The sequence below is a fragment of the Giraffa tippelskirchi genome, chromosome 9 (assembly GCF_054371585.1).
Source record: "Giraffa tippelskirchi isolate mGirTip1 chromosome 9, T2T-mGirTip1v1.2.pri, whole genome shotgun sequence".
In the NCBI taxonomy this organism is placed as follows: Eukaryota; Metazoa; Chordata; class Mammalia; order Artiodactyla; family Giraffidae; genus Giraffa; species Giraffa tippelskirchi.
This window is the reverse complement of record NC_137283.1, coordinates 51,242,335-51,257,208: the sequence shown is the minus strand read 5'-3', so window position 1 is coordinate 51,257,208 and position 14,874 is coordinate 51,242,335. Positions and strand designations below refer to the sequence as shown.

At 42.2% G+C, this 14,874-nt stretch overlaps 5 protein-coding genes across 20 annotated transcripts in view; 1 reads left to right on the top strand and 4 right to left on the bottom strand.

Annotated features, from left to right (window-relative positions):
* XCR1 (X-C motif chemokine receptor 1) overlaps window positions 1–14,874 on the bottom strand; it is a 325,532-nt gene that overhangs the window by 152,147 nt on the left and 158,511 nt on the right. The window lies entirely within an intron of this gene.
* The window catches only part of LOC145520162 (C-C chemokine receptor type 1), a 243,236-nt gene that overhangs the window by 69,851 nt on the left and 158,511 nt on the right, over window positions 1–14,874 (bottom strand). The gene's annotated exons all lie outside the window — the stretch shown is intronic.
* The window catches only part of LOC145520160 (C-C chemokine receptor type 1-like), a 214,249-nt gene that overhangs the window by 40,864 nt on the left and 158,511 nt on the right, over window positions 1–14,874 (bottom strand). The window contains exon 1 of one of the 13 annotated variants that reach the window (XM_081525990.1): window positions 2,239–2,339. The exons of the other annotated variants lie outside the window; for them this stretch is intronic. The gene's annotated coding sequence lies outside the window, so the exon portion shown is untranslated. Of the gene's footprint in view, window positions 1–2,238; window positions 2,340–14,874 lie in introns of those variants that run through there. 13 annotated transcript variants of the gene reach the window in all.
* The window catches only part of FYCO1 (FYVE and coiled-coil domain autophagy adaptor 1), a 268,566-nt gene that overhangs the window by 232,790 nt on the left and 20,902 nt on the right, over window positions 1–14,874 (bottom strand). The gene's annotated exons all lie outside the window — the stretch shown is intronic.
* LOC145520159 (C-C chemokine receptor type 3-like) overlaps window positions 1–14,874 on the top strand; it is a 33,829-nt gene that overhangs the window by 10,753 nt on the left and 8,202 nt on the right. Inside the window, exon 1 of one of the 2 annotated variants that reach the window (XM_081525979.1) lies at window positions 8,871–8,964. The exons of the other annotated variant lie outside the window; for it this stretch is intronic. The gene's annotated coding sequence lies outside the window, so the exon portion shown is untranslated. Of the gene's footprint in view, window positions 1–8,870; window positions 8,965–14,874 lie in introns of those variants that run through there. 2 annotated transcript variants of the gene reach the window in all.

Below are 14,874 nucleotides of genomic sequence, written 5' to 3'. Positions count from 1 at the left end.
TTTGTTAGATTTATACCTAGGTACAGTCTAGAAGATTTTGAAAGCAATTAGAAATGGTATTTTGTTTTTAATTTTGGTTTCTAAATGTTCACTGATACATAAAAATGTGATTGATTTTTGTTTGTTGATTTTTTTCCTGCAACCAAGCTGAACTTGTTAGTTTCAAGAGTTTTGGGGAGAATCCCTTGGGATTTCCTATGTAGACAACAATGTCCTCCTCAAATAAGGGTAGTTTATTTCCTCCTTTTCAATCTATAGGCCTTATAGTTTGTTTCCAGTCTCATTGCTCTAGCTAGGATTTATGGTTGGAGAGGAGTGACTGAACGAACGTTCTTGGTTTGTTCATGATCTTGGAGGAAAGCATTCATCTTTCATTATTAAGCATGATGCTATCTCTAGGCTCCTTGTAGATGCTGTTTATTAAGTTACCAGTTCACTGAGAGGTTTTTATCATGAGTGGGTGAAATCCTTTGTCAAATGTCTTATCTCTGTTAATAACCAATAAATTGGTCTGTTTCAGTTGTTGCATGTATAAGCATAAAGTTGTTCACGTGCTGTGTGTGTGCTCAGTTGCTCAGTCATGTCCAGTTCTCTGTGAACCTATGGACTGTAGCCCACCTGGCTCCTCTGTCCATGGGACTTCCCAGGCAAGAACACTGGAGTGAGTTGCCATTTCCTTCTCCTGGGGATCTTCCTGACCCAGGGACTGAATCCAAGTCTTCTGCATTACAGGCAAATTCTTTACCACTGAGCCAACTGGGAAGCCCCAAAGTTGTTCCCAGTATTCTCTTACTGCCCCTTTTAATGGCTGAAGAATCTGTATTCATTCTTGATGTTTTTTCATTTGTGACACTGTTTATTTGTGTCATCTCTCTCTCTCAGATCTTGCTAGAGGTTTATCACTCATTTTTAATGACTTTTTGAAGAATCAGCTTTTTGTTTCAGTGCTTTAATCTGTTTTCTGTTTTAAATTTTATTACTTTGTGTTCTTATCTTTGTGGTTCCTTCTTTCTGCTTAATTTGGGCTCATTTTGCCCTTTCTCTAGTTTCTAGAGGAAGAAACTTAAGATTATTGACTTGATTCCACTCTTCTTTTCTAATGCAAGCATTCAATGTGGCAATATGTTCCTCTCAGAATGGCTTTAGCTGTACCCCACATATCTTGATGTTATATTTTTGTTTTCACTTAGTTCAAAGTCATTTTTATTTCCTTTGAGACTTCCTTTCTGATCTGTGGATTATATAGACATGTGATTTAAATTTTTCACATGTTTAGAAATGTTTGCCATCTTTCTGTTTTTAATTTTTAATTGACTGCATTTTGATCTGAGAATATATTCTATATAATGCAAATTTTAAAAACTTTTTGAGGCTCTAGATATGGTTTATCTTGGTGAATGTTCCATAAGCATTTGAAAATATTTACTAGTTGTCAAGGCATTGCAATATACATTAATTCCCTTCCTGGTCAAAATACCTAGAGAAGCCTTTTTCATGATCAAACCTAACTGATAAAGGAAGGTTACATCCCACACTATACAAAAACCCACCTTCAAATCCTGCTGAACTTTCTGTTTTCTTTCCTAAATCCTTTCTCATCTACTGCCCCTTTGCTTGGCATCTTTCTTTCTCCCTCCTGGCCCCACACAGCCCTTCAGTCTCCCTGGTGCCAGCCTCATCTTCCTTCCTAGACCTCATGTGACACCCACTCTGCATCGCACTCTGTCTCTTCTTACATAGAGAATTTTTTTTTCCTCTCTCAAATTAAAAAAAAAAAAAAATGTGTCTCTTCCCTGAATCCCTGCCATCATCACATTAAGAATTTTCCTTGTGATGCAGCCTCCTTAGAACGCAGAGGGGATGGTAAACAGCGACGAGCTTTCTCCCTCTCCTGGAGCTGGGTGTGACCCACCCTTGTATCTGTGCTGCAGGTGCCTGCTTGGCCATCTGCCCCGAGGTCTCAGCTGTGGGAAGTTTATTTACTGCTCCTTCTAGAATCTTGAATAACGACAGACTCTTGCTGCTGTGGATTATGTTAAAATCTGCTGCTGATAATTCATAGCTCTCACTGAAGTGGGAAAATTCTGTAATTGATTTGTTCTGCTTTATGCTAACTGCAGAAACTTAGGCATCAAGAAAGACTTGGGCACAAGTTTATCCTCTGCCATTTGGTAGCCATTTGGCAACCACAGCTTTATAATCTCCTACTGCTTTAATCTTCATACGGAAATTGCATACCTGTAGAACTGTGAGGATAAAGGTCATAAAGCACATGGCACCAAACTCTTCAAAAGATGATAGTCACTCTTATTGTCTGTCACTTCATAGTTATGTTGTTGCTGTTAATGATTAAAATGGCATTAAGTGTCAGTATGTCTTTTATCTTTCTCTTTTGAGCTTTTTCTTTTCTGGTCAGATAGTTATTAACACATGCATACACATGACGATTATTAATTTCTGGACACAAAGAAAGACTACATTCTAGCTGCTGACGCATTCATGGGTGGCCACATAACTGAGTTCCAGCTGATGGAATGTGGACAGAAATGATGTGAACGATTTCTCCACCAGCTCATAAAATCCTTCCATGAGCATTCCTTCATATTCTTCTCATTCCTCTTGGGTGATGCAGCTGTATATATTTGGGTCTTGAATGCCAACTTCAGTGATAGTAGACACTGTATGTAGATGCCTAGGTGCCTGAATTAATGATTAAAGGTAGACTGCCACCAATAAATAATCCTGATTGCTGTACATGATCAAAAAATACACTTCTAGACGTTCAAGCTCATTGTACATTTTGGAGTGTTCTGTCAGCTAGCATTTTCTAAGCTAAAATAGAGATCGGTAACATTAAGTAGTGCCATACAAAAATCAAAAATATCTAGCACTGGCTTAAAGTTTAGGCAGCAGGCTGCAAAGAAACTGATCTTAGGAAGTGGAAAGATGTGATTGCTTGGAGATGGGGCTGGAGGGAGGGATGGCTTTCAAAGGGGTATAAGGAATCTCTTGGAGGTGATGGAAACACTCATATCTTGACTCTGGGTGTTGTAACCCAAATGTATACGACTGTAAAAATTCATCAGATTGTAGACATTAAATGGATATACTTTACTGTCCAAAAGTTACACCTTAATAGCTGTTGAAAAATAAAGCAACTTCCATCTATGTTAAATGCCCTGTCTTATGAGGGCCCAGACCCTGAGGGGAGGATTCATGTGTGAGTGATTTATTCAGTGGGTGCTCTCAGAAGACACCAGCAAGAGAGTGAGGGAACAGGACAAGGAGGGAGGAAGCAAGCAGCAGGATGTAGTCTCAGGCAGAGATCCCCCGGGGTCTCCGCCTGATCCTGAGCGGGCCCTGGGACAGAAGCCTCGCAGTGTGTCCTGCCTCAGAACAAGGCAGTGAGAGGGGTTCCTCCTGGCTCTAGGCAGGAGAGTGGGGCTGGGCTAGTCGGGGGCACCATGGCTCCTGAGCCTGAGGATAGCCCTTCACAGCCAGTCACAGGTGCAGAGGCTGGAAGCAAAAGAGCACAGAGGCTGAGGAAGAAGAGCCAGAAATGGGAAACGGACTCAAGGGGACCCAGCAGAGCACTGCCAACATATGTCATATTCTCCTAGAAGGAGAACTCGCTCCTTATTGTAATGAAGTGTAATATGCCTGCTTTCTTCAGATTTTTCTTAATGTTGAATTAAAGCAAAGATGTTCTGACATAAAAATCACCTGTTGAATCTTGGGCATGGACCACTGGAGTGAATTGAAGGGCCAGCACCAACCAACCCACTGCCCACTCCTTGGGCCTCATCCGCAGACTCCTGGAGGAATAGCAGACACAGCGGTCAGAGGAGAGGGATGGAAGCATACAGAGGTGGGTTCCAGAATAAGCCCCACCATCTTCTAGTTGTGTTATCCTGGGCTGTTGTTCAACCCACTTGTCTCAGTTCCTCCTCTGAGAAATGGTAAAAAAAAAAAACAAACTTATTTACCTCACAGGGTCACCAAGAGGCTTAAAAGAGACAAAGTACATAAAGCCCTTAGCAGATCCCTGGTGTGGCATGTGACACAAGTGTGCAGGAAGTGTTGTTTACATTATTGAACAGTTTCTCTCACATAACTTGCCCACCCCCAGGTTAGCCCCCACCCTGTCACTCCTGGTCACTGTCTGAGTTCACTGATGCTGCCTGGAGCTCAGGACTGATACACCTTTCCTCCAACCCCCTCACTAGCTCTCTTATCTTTCCCAGAGTAGATGCTCTGGCATGCTTGAAAATTCATTCAGGATTTGCACGGCTCAAAACAGAGGCTTGACACGTTTAGAAAGTACCCAGATTAATCTTGGGGGTGAGAAACGGAATGTTTCCTGCCATATCAATAAACAAAGGATGTCACAGTTATCAGCGATTGCAGCCCTGCAACCCCCGAACGTGAGCCAGTGAGGCCTGAGGAAACTCAGGAGGAAAAGAATGCCTGCCATCTAGCAGTCATCAGACTGCAGCCACTCCTGATAGTGAGCCCCGAGGGACCCAGGATGCGAGCCCAGACTCCTGCACTTGCCCATACATAGAAAAGCACTAAAGACCTTAACTTGGAGATATCTGTTTTTTTTAATTAACAATCATCTTTTGATGTACCAACTATCTACCTTTTGTTGCAAAACTTCTATATAACGTAGCTCCCCTCATTGCCTCCTCAGAGCAGTTCTCTCAGGGTTACTTGAGATGCTGCTTCCTGGGCTTGAAGTCCTAAAAGTTCCCACAAAATAAAACATAACTCTCTACTTTTAGGTTGTGAACATTTTTTCTGTCTACAGAGATGAGATGCAAAACAACACCCCATAGGAAAATAAACCATCTAGTCCTCTCCATCCCAAGTTACACTTCTAAGTGTCCTTCTAGCCACTGGGCTTTATAGAAGCCTCTATAACACTGTATTACTTAGTTGTGAACAAAACAGAAGTTAAATTTTCTCATCTGGCAGAAAATTTCTGGCTGCCATTTGAAAAAAGGGAAGAAACTAACTTAAATATCTATTATCTCTCCATCCTTCATACCTCCTGTTTCTCTTGTCTTTTTATCTGTGCTCTCACTCTCTCTTCTCTTTTTACATTTCCAAGGGCCCATCTTATAGTTCAAGATATTGTGGAAGAAAAGATGTCATTTACTCTACTTGACAGACATCTGGTGAATTTTCCATTTATGCAGAGATGCATTGTATTTGCACCTCATTAAGAGGTACCTCCCATATCTTGGGGAACAAACTGTATTTTCTGCACCATTTCTAAATCATTGTTCACTTTTTTCTTCATCATTATATTTATTTTCTAATTTTGATACTAGATTTTTTTCAATGTTGACATGAAAGGAAGAAAAAGTGCAAAATGAAACATACAGAATAGTTAGATCAACAACAACAACAGCCCAATTTTTCTTGGAAATGGCCTAAAGGGACCTGGGCTCTATTCTGAAGCTAGTGTGAATATGCAGGGTGTGATAGTGAAAAGCAGACACTCAGCAGGTCTTAAACCTTTATTAGAGGAGGTACCTATGAGGGGAAATGGGTGAGCGCGGTCAGGCCTCAAGTGAAGCTGGGAGCAAGGGAAGGATGGCAGCTGATTCCCAGCCTGTTGTGTAGACTAAGGGGAGTTTGGCATGTCCACTAGGGAGCTCTCCAGCTAAAGGCAGCCATCAGTGGAAGCCTTGTCTCCCAGGAGTGGGCCTGTCTCAGTTTCCATGCTGGCTGCGTCAGGGGTGGGGCAAGCCACAGGAAGCACGGCTTTTGGGAAAGCAGAGCGTTGGTTTCAGAGCCCAGCAGCAGGGCTTGGTCAACCACACACCCTGCACTTGGAAGTGTGCCAGGTGCTCGCAGCTGTCCGGTGGGTGGCTCATTTTATCCTTGGTTTAATTCTAGATTTGAGTTGCAGGCCAGTGCTAAGTGTAGACTCCGCTCTTCTGTTCAAGTCTTGAGATGTCCACTACCCCCCCCAAATAACACAGCTTCCACATGGTCACTTCAACTTGTCTTGTATTTAGAGTCTATGATGGAGGAAGAGCTCTTTTTGTAAAGGCTTGCTTCTGTTGATTTGGGGGCTTTACAGAAGGGCAGGGTGCTGTCAATGGAGAGAACTCAGAAATACACTCGACTACCAAGTGCCAGAGGCAGGCACCACTGGCTGCATGAATCTTTCCATTAACTCCCCTGGGAGTTAATGTTCCCCTGGGAACATGTCAGTAAGAGGAGCTAAATGGCTGGAACCCACCTTCCTGCCCCAGGACCCTGCGGCCAGGAGCTGGTGTTGAAGACAGGATAAAGGAACCCAAGTACTTCTTCCTGCTGCTCAACAACCACTTCCTTTCACACGCTCAAAGCCACAGTTGACCTGAGCTTGCCTGAAAAAAATTTCTGACCCTTTCATATAGCTTCTGAACATCTTTTGTTTGTTTGTTTTTCCCTCAGATGTTCCCATATTCCTAAGCTGTCTTCTGTTTGGTTTGCTGTTGATGTCATTATTTTGGTTGTTTTCTCCAAAATGCTTCTGCTTTAGTTTATGTACATTAAAAATCTGAAAAGATCAGAGGTATTAAGAATTCGGGGTCAGGTTTTCCCGTGTACCTTGGAAACTCATGAGCTGACTGCCTCAAGTAGCCTGAAAGAAGCACCAAAAATCTCTTGCCCATCCTGTGAAAAGTCAGACAGAACAAGCCACTCTGGACCTCAGGGAAGTCACTCTGGTTCTACCTTTACAATCTGCCATCCTTATCATCAGCTGAAAGCATCAGTCCTTCAGATGGTGATGCAGGGCAGGAAAAATGAGCACCAATGAACAGTCTAAACTCTCGAGGTAAGGGACTTCCCTGGTGGTCCACTGATTAAAACTTTGCCTTCCAATGAAAGGGGTACAGGTTCAATCCCTGGTTGGGGAGCTGAGATCTCACATGCTTCATGGCCAAAAACTCAAAACATGAAACAGAAATATTGTAACATATTTGCAAAATATTGTAACAACATCAGTAAATACTTTTTTAAAATGGTCCACATAAAAATATCTTTAAAAAAAAAAAGAAAATCCTAAGGTGGACCCTAGCTCTGTCTTTTAGTCTCTGTGGTGTTTGCCAAGTTCTTTCTTGAATCTCAGTTTCCTTGTCTACAATAGCATCCCCACGTACCTTGAGGGGGTGCTCAGGAGACCCTTGTCAAAATGAGAAGATGGGCCAGAAGCTGGTTGGCAACTGTACTGTGCTGTGCCCACATGCTGACTAGTCATTAGACAAGCACCTGCAGCATTCTACCCACCCCCGGTCTTGAAGTATATTAACAGGTGTTATTTGAAAAAAAAAATAATGTTTTTTCTACCTTAACACTAGGTTTGAGGAATGCAAGGTTAACCACATTTAAACCTGTTCCTCACCGAGGCTTTCTCAGACACTTTAAGGTCCTGTGAATCTCCATCAGTGTTTTCCACAGTGTCTGAGAGGCCCTGAGGGCTCCCACACCACACTCTCTTCTGGAATGCTGTATTAGATCACACAATGATCCCTGAGAGGAGGATGCAGGTGTCAGACTTGGTGTCACCTGCTAATGCCTGGATCATAAGAGACTGGAAAGACAAATGAGCACATTTAACCAATGAAGGATTAATGCGGGGCCACAACCTGGAAGAGTGAATACTCTTGATACAAAAAAAAAAAAAACCCAAAAACCCACAGGAGAAATTCCCAACATACATGACAAATCTGACCAAGGTCTCGCAGAGTCACCAGTGCCCTTCCAGAGTCTACACAGGCCCCCAAGTCACGTTTCTAACAAGAATCCTATGTGATCATGATTCTCAGGGAATAACTGGCCCATGGGAAAGGCCAATTCTATAATAACAGAAAGCAACAGTGACTTATTTTCTCATATTCAGAGGAGAGGCTTCCAACTCTTCTCTGACTGTCTCTGCTAACCACCTGAGCCGAGATGCTGACTGTCAAGCTCCCTCAAACTGGGGCCCCAGGATGCCCATGAACCCTCCCAGCAAAGTCGTTGTCTTTTCTTCCTACCTTTTCCTTATCATTTGAAGTATAAAGCACATTCCTGCATATACAGCAGATGTCTGATGAACGCTTGGTGAACTTCATTGTCTTGTCCACTTTAGCCAATGTACCACAGATCACACCATCCATGGTCACACTTCTTCCCAAAACACTGGATGGGCACCCGCTCTGTGCCCAGGACTACCCTGGGTGCCATGGACACACCAGCACATGGAGCAGACACACGGCTCTTCCCCGTGAGGCTCAAGTCTCAGTGGTATTCTACTCATCCCTTACATTTGCTTAGCTTTGGACAGTCCTCAGAGACTTTTTGCATATTTATCTTAGCTAGTTCCATGGCAACCCTATGATGTAGTTATTATCATTCTCAGTTGACAGATGAGAAAGCTGAGGTCCAGCAAGATTAAATGATTAACCCAAGGTCATACAGCTGTGGGTGCCCTAACTGAAATTCAAGTTCAAGTCGTCTTGGGTTGTTTAAATCCATACTACAACTCGCCTCATCAAAGTCTGCCATTGAGCTCTGCAGAGTAATTACAAGGAAATCCTGATTTCATTTTTTATCCTGTCCCCTGACAGGTCAATGCATGCTAATTCAAGAATTGACCCCTCTTCCAAAACAATGAGCAATTCCAAGGGAAGGCAGAACCCTCAAAACAGTTGCTGACATCAACAGCATTCTTCTCAAGGATTATTCAACTGAGTGCTTGCTTAGTGTGTGATCTCAATCATAGAAAAGAAGAACTGCTCCAGACTTGATTATCTTTTTAAAAACTTGCAAAACCTGAGAAGCTAAGACTCTTTGAAACAGGAAGCTGTGTTGTTTCCTACCTTACTAATGTCTCTAGTGGTATCAGATGGTATCTCCGTTTCATGAGTGGCAAGACCTAAGCTATCACTGGACGCATAAAGGACTTTGCTAAATTAGCAGGTACCATCATCTTCTTTTTGTTCTCATCTGGGCGAGAACTTACTGAATGCAACAGAAGTGGTTTATTCAGGAGAGGTTTCCAGGAAGACAGTCAGGTTTCTAGGAAAAAGGAGATGGAGCAAGGATGGAGCAAGGAGATGGCAGGTGGAAGTTACCCCTGCCAGGGGTGCTCTTGGATGGACGGGGCATAGAGGGAGGTCGGCTATGCTGCAGTAGGTAGTATAGGGCCAAAGTGGGAGAGCAGATTGTGAGATAGGTCCGTTTTCTTCTCGCTTTTTCCCATTTTGCCTTTCTCTCACCTGTATCATGATGTGTTTGCCTTTCCACTCACCCAAACTCAGCCTTTTACCCTCTTGAGTCAACATGTCCACAACTGTGCCCATGTTGCCTTCCCTGTGCTTTCATAAATTCTGAACTATTGAGAGGATGGCCACTCCAAAAGGGTCATCTTTAGTAGTTTTGCGTTAGTAATATTGATTAGTAAGAAGCAGTGAAAGTATAACTGACATATGTGTATACATACATGTATGTTACATTTGTATATATATAAATTTTATATTTCAATTTTTCACTGAAAATCCACTCTAAGTCAGGCTGTCAGATGAATCAGCTGATCGGTCGATTTGGTCTCTTTCTGTTTGGATCTATGAAGTTGACTGCTTTTCTTGGATCTATATTAGATGGTAGGGAATCTACCCTCTAATCTTCTGGGAAACCTTCAACTGGTTGGGGATGAAAGTTAACTGTGTTTGACAAGTGTTTTGAGGGGAGGGAGTGGGAATAATGGGGTCTTTGGTACATGGAAGCGATAGGAATTGGAGCATATCTGTAACTCATTTCAGAAAATGGTGACGATTACCATGAACTGTGCAGGCTGAGTTATTTCTCTAGGGGAGGAACTGCATGACTCAATAAGAAAAAAGTAGATATATCCAGCAGAATAAAAAGGGTAAAAGGCACAAACAGATAATTCACAGAAAAGAAAATACTAATGACTAATAATTACAGCTAAAAAAGAAACCCTCAGTAATTAAGTATTAGTTACATAAATAATGACACCCTTGTTGCCTGTAAAATTGGCCAAGTAATTTTTTCTTTTAGATCTTGGTATTGACGGGTGCTTGCTGAGACTGGCACGAATACGAAGTAGAATACAAATTGTTACACAACTTCTGGAAACAATTTGGCAAAATGCAGCAAGAGCCTTAGAAATATGACTAGAGGTAGAAATTGTCCTTTGAGACATCTACTTTAAGGAACTAATAAAAATACAAAGATGTTTACTGCAGCATTATTTGTAAAGGTGCAAGGGAACAACTTAATCACAAGACAGTAAGACAATGATTAAAAAACCATAAATATACAGTATGTTGAATTCGTTACAAATTATATTTTCATATAATTTTTAACCACATGGAATTAGATGCAGGGTGGGGCTTCCCTGGTGGCTCGGTGGTAAAGAATCCACCTGTCAATGCAGGGAGACGTAGGTTGGATCCTTGGGCTGGAAAGATTCCTTGGAGAAAAAAATGGCAACCCACTCCAGTAATTCTTGCCAGGGAAATGCTATGAACAGAGGAGCCTAGAGGGCGACAGTCCATGGGGTCGCAAAGGAGTCAGACACGACTCAGTGACTGAACAACAACGATAAAATTTTAAGTACCAGAATACAAAAGGGTGGGCAAATGTGAAATCAATTTTAACAAATATGCCTAGAAAAGAGGCAATAGTGCTCTCTTCAAGACACAGGTGGAGGTAGAAACACCAGGGGCCAGGAAACTGACCCTCAGTACACTGAACACTCCTGCCACGTGTACTTTGACTGCACAGGCATAATCTCCCCATAAAACACTTTTCAGGATCATCTCTTTCAATTAAATCACATAGCAGCCTGCATACAAACACTAAAAATCAGCCACACTGGAAACACCTGGTATTAGAACATGGTGAGTAAATCTACTCTTTGAACAAAGAAGTTGGTAAAACTATTCCAAGTTACTTTGCAGGTGGATGAAACCAAGTCACTTAACTGACTAAATTCCAAGAATGGAATATAATCTTTGCTCTAATGATATTAATGACTGGAAGCTGAGGAAGTCCATGTGCTGCCCTAAAATATAAAGGCGGGGAGATGCCTGCAGCTGGGAAGAAGACCGCATTTTTTCAAGATTTCAACCTTCAGAGGTTCTTGTGTATTTCCAGGGAAGGAGCTCATTGGCTCACAAGGCAACCCATTCCATTCCTGCACAACTTGGTTCTCACCAAGTTCTTTCCCATGTGTGACTGAATTTAGTTTCCTCTACTACCATCAAATTTCTGCTCTCTGTCGGGTCTGCTTCCTTTTTCTACAGCAGAAGCTATCACATTACAGACTTTCCCATCTCAAAGGAACCCAGGACATTGCCTAATCCAATTCTTTTTTTAAAAAAGATTAGAAAACTTTGGTCCAGATCAAAGATGTACAAATACTGGGATAAAAAGAAAACAAACTAAAATAAACCTGAAGACTTTTACTTTTTACATAAAACATTCCAAGTTCTGCCAGATACCGTTGATGTTTCTAGACCTTTATCATCCTAGCCTGTTCTATGCTGCAGGTGGATACCAACACTCATAAAATGTGGTACCTGAAGAGAAGCTAACATTTCAAATGCATAATCTGAAAAGTGAAAAAAGGTAAAATCATTCTGCTCCATCCTTCTATCTATTTAAGAAGCATTTATTAGGCAGCTATTACTTGTCAGGCATTGTACTGGGCAATAGTCCTGCATTGTCCAAGAGGGTGGCTACTTGCCACATGTGGCCATTCCAATTTAACTTAATAAAATTTGAATAAAATGAAAATCTCAGTTCTTCAACAGCAGTAGCCACATTTCAAGTGCTCAACAGCCATGTGGCTAGTAGGTGCTTTACTGAACAGCACAAACACAGAACGTTCCATCACTGCAAGAAAGGTCTACAGGACAGTGCTGTACCAAATAATTGTTTTTGCTGACTACCCAGGTTTTCTGTGGAAAGAAATGAAAGGGAAGGAGGACTGGCTTAAAACGTGTAAGTGGGAAGCAATTCGACGTGCTAGATGGACAGATAATTGGATGAATAAATGAAGGGATAGCTGAGTAGAGAGGTGGATGGAAAATCAGGTGGGTAGATTTCCTTTGTTCTGGATGATCTATTAATATTGATGAAGACTGAACCAGCTCTTGGGATTGGCTTCTAAAGAGCTTGCAATTGAGGATACTCTTAGTTCAACCCTTAAACTTCCTCTTTTCTTCCAACTTAAAGAGGTTGGAGGGATGTAACTCAGAGATAGTAAAGAGATTCAAAAACTTTAGGAGGGTATAGCCTGTCATTTCTCTCTCTCTATTCCTGTCGTATTTGCAAAAGATAATTATTTCTTTGTGAAAGATTTATCAATAATTCTTCATTGGAATGTCAGTAAATAAACGGATTAATGTATTCTTGGGTTTCTATTAGGCTATTTAATTTGGTACAGATCCAAAACCATTTGTATAAATTCAAATTCATTTACTGTAACTACAGATTTTAACGAATGATGAAATATCTTTTTAAAACATTTTGGATACCAATCACTGTGTTTTCTGTAACTTTGAGTAATGGGCTACAGACTGGTTATTTGTGGAAAGCTAAGAATTTCTCTTTAGATGGAGGAAATACTTCCTCCTCTAGAGTCTTATTATCCTGTTTTGGAAAAGATCTAAGAAATTCTGGAAAGGGCTGAAAACCTGAAAAAATAGAGAATGTCAGTGAGTAGGGGGAGAGGGAGAAGAACTAACATGCATTTGCCTGGTACTGTGTCCTGATGTTCTCACATGGGTTCATGTAATCTTCACATTACTCCCCTCTCCTTACAAGACTTTCTTCACACAGCTTCAGGGACACCAGTTCTGCTTTTTTTCCGATCTCGCTGTCCACCCTTTCTCAGTCTCTCTTGCTATGTCCTCCTCATTTCTCTGACCTCTGACTTTTGGCATGCCTGGAAATGCAGTCCTTTGCTGTCTACACCTATGTCTCTGGTGCTCTTTTCCAGAATCAAGGCTTTACATCTATGTGATGACAACTGTCAATTTTGTATTTTCAACCAAGAGTTCTCCCCTGGAGCTGTATGTCCAACTGCCTACTCCACATCTCCACTTGGATGGCATATAATCAATCTCAGACTTGCCTGCCCCAATTCAGGCTTATTTTTCCCCAGACTTTATCTCTGCTGGTGTCACATCCATCCTTCCAATTGCTCAGACAAAACTCTTGGAGTCATTGACTATTTTCTCACTTACTCATACACTATCTGTCAACAAATCCTGTGGCTAGCTTCTGCATTCACACAGAATCCATCCATTCTCACCCTTCCTACCTCTACTTCCATGCCCTGCCCAGTGTCATATCTTCCCTGTATTATCATAAGACCCCTTTCAGTTCAGTTCAGTCACTCAGTCATGTACAACTCTTTGCAACCCCATGGACTGCAGCATGCCAGGATTCCCTGTCCATCCCCAACTCCCAGAGCTTGCTCAAACTCATGTCCATCGAGTCGGTGATGCCCTCCAACCATCTCATCCTCTGTCGCCCCCTTCTCCTCCTGCCCTCAATCTTTCCCAGCATCAGGGTCTTTTCTAAGGAGTCAGTTCTTTGCATCACGTGCAAAGTATTGGAGCTTCAGCCTCTTTACTGGTTCCTTGTTTCTAACCGTGCTTCCATAGTCTGTTCTCCACATGGCAGCCAGAACAATCCTTACAGAATATGAGGAGGATAATGTCAAGTTTAATGGAAACTTACCTACGGTCCCTACTCCATTCAGAGAAAAGCCAAAGTTCTTCCTGGCTACACAGCTACCCGGAACCCCTGCCCACAGCTCCTCATGTCTCTCTGACTCCCTCTCATGATACCCACCCCTCACTCCTCTTTCGGCCACACTAAACCCTCCCGCTCCTCTAAGAACCTGTCCAGCCACTCTTTCACCTCAGGATATTTGCACTTGGTGTTCCTCTTACCCCAGAAACCTGTTCAACTCACTCTCTCACCTTCCTCAAGACTTTTCTCAAATGTCATCTCATGAGTTTCTTGTTGACCCTCTCCAGTTTAAACAGCACCTCTCCAATCCCACCCTACTGCTGCCTTCTCTCATCTCCTTTACCTTTCTCCATAGCACTCATGACCATCTGAGACACTGTAGCTTTTGGCTATCTATTATTCCCTGACTAGAATATAAGCTTCATAAGGTCAAAGAGTTTTGTCTATTCCATTCACTGATGTGCCGTATCGCTGGAACAGTGGCTGGCATGTCATAGGTTGCTATTAACTATTTGCTGAATGAATGACTGGAGAACCCCATGAGGCAGTAAGTCTTCTTATCACTAGGTTACACATAAAGATTCTGAGGCACAGAGAGGGTAACATACTTGCTCTATGTCACACAGTCATTTCTTCAAACTCAGGAATTGAATCATTTGCCTATACTGAAGAGGACCAAGGATACATACGCAAGAAAATCTTATGACTGTGATTCCCTGGCACCAATACCAATGAAACCAAAAGTATCTAGGGTCTTAAGCATGGAATCTGATCTTAACAGCAGGTGGTCCTGCAGAAACGCTGACCACTTGGAGTCTGTGGGCAGAGCTCTTCCAGTTGGACAGGCAGATTCAGAATGGTAGGCAGTGACCTCACAATCTGCTCTCTTCTCTCTATTCTTTTTTTAAAAAAATTTTAATTGGAGTACAATCACTTTACAATGTTGTATTGGTTTGTGCTGTACAACAACGTGAGTCAGCTATAAGTATACATTCGTCCCCTCGCTCCTGAGCCTCCTCCCACCCCATCCCAGCCCTCTAGGTCATCACAGAGCACCAAGTTGAGTTCCCTGTGCTATACATATGCTTCCCACTAGCT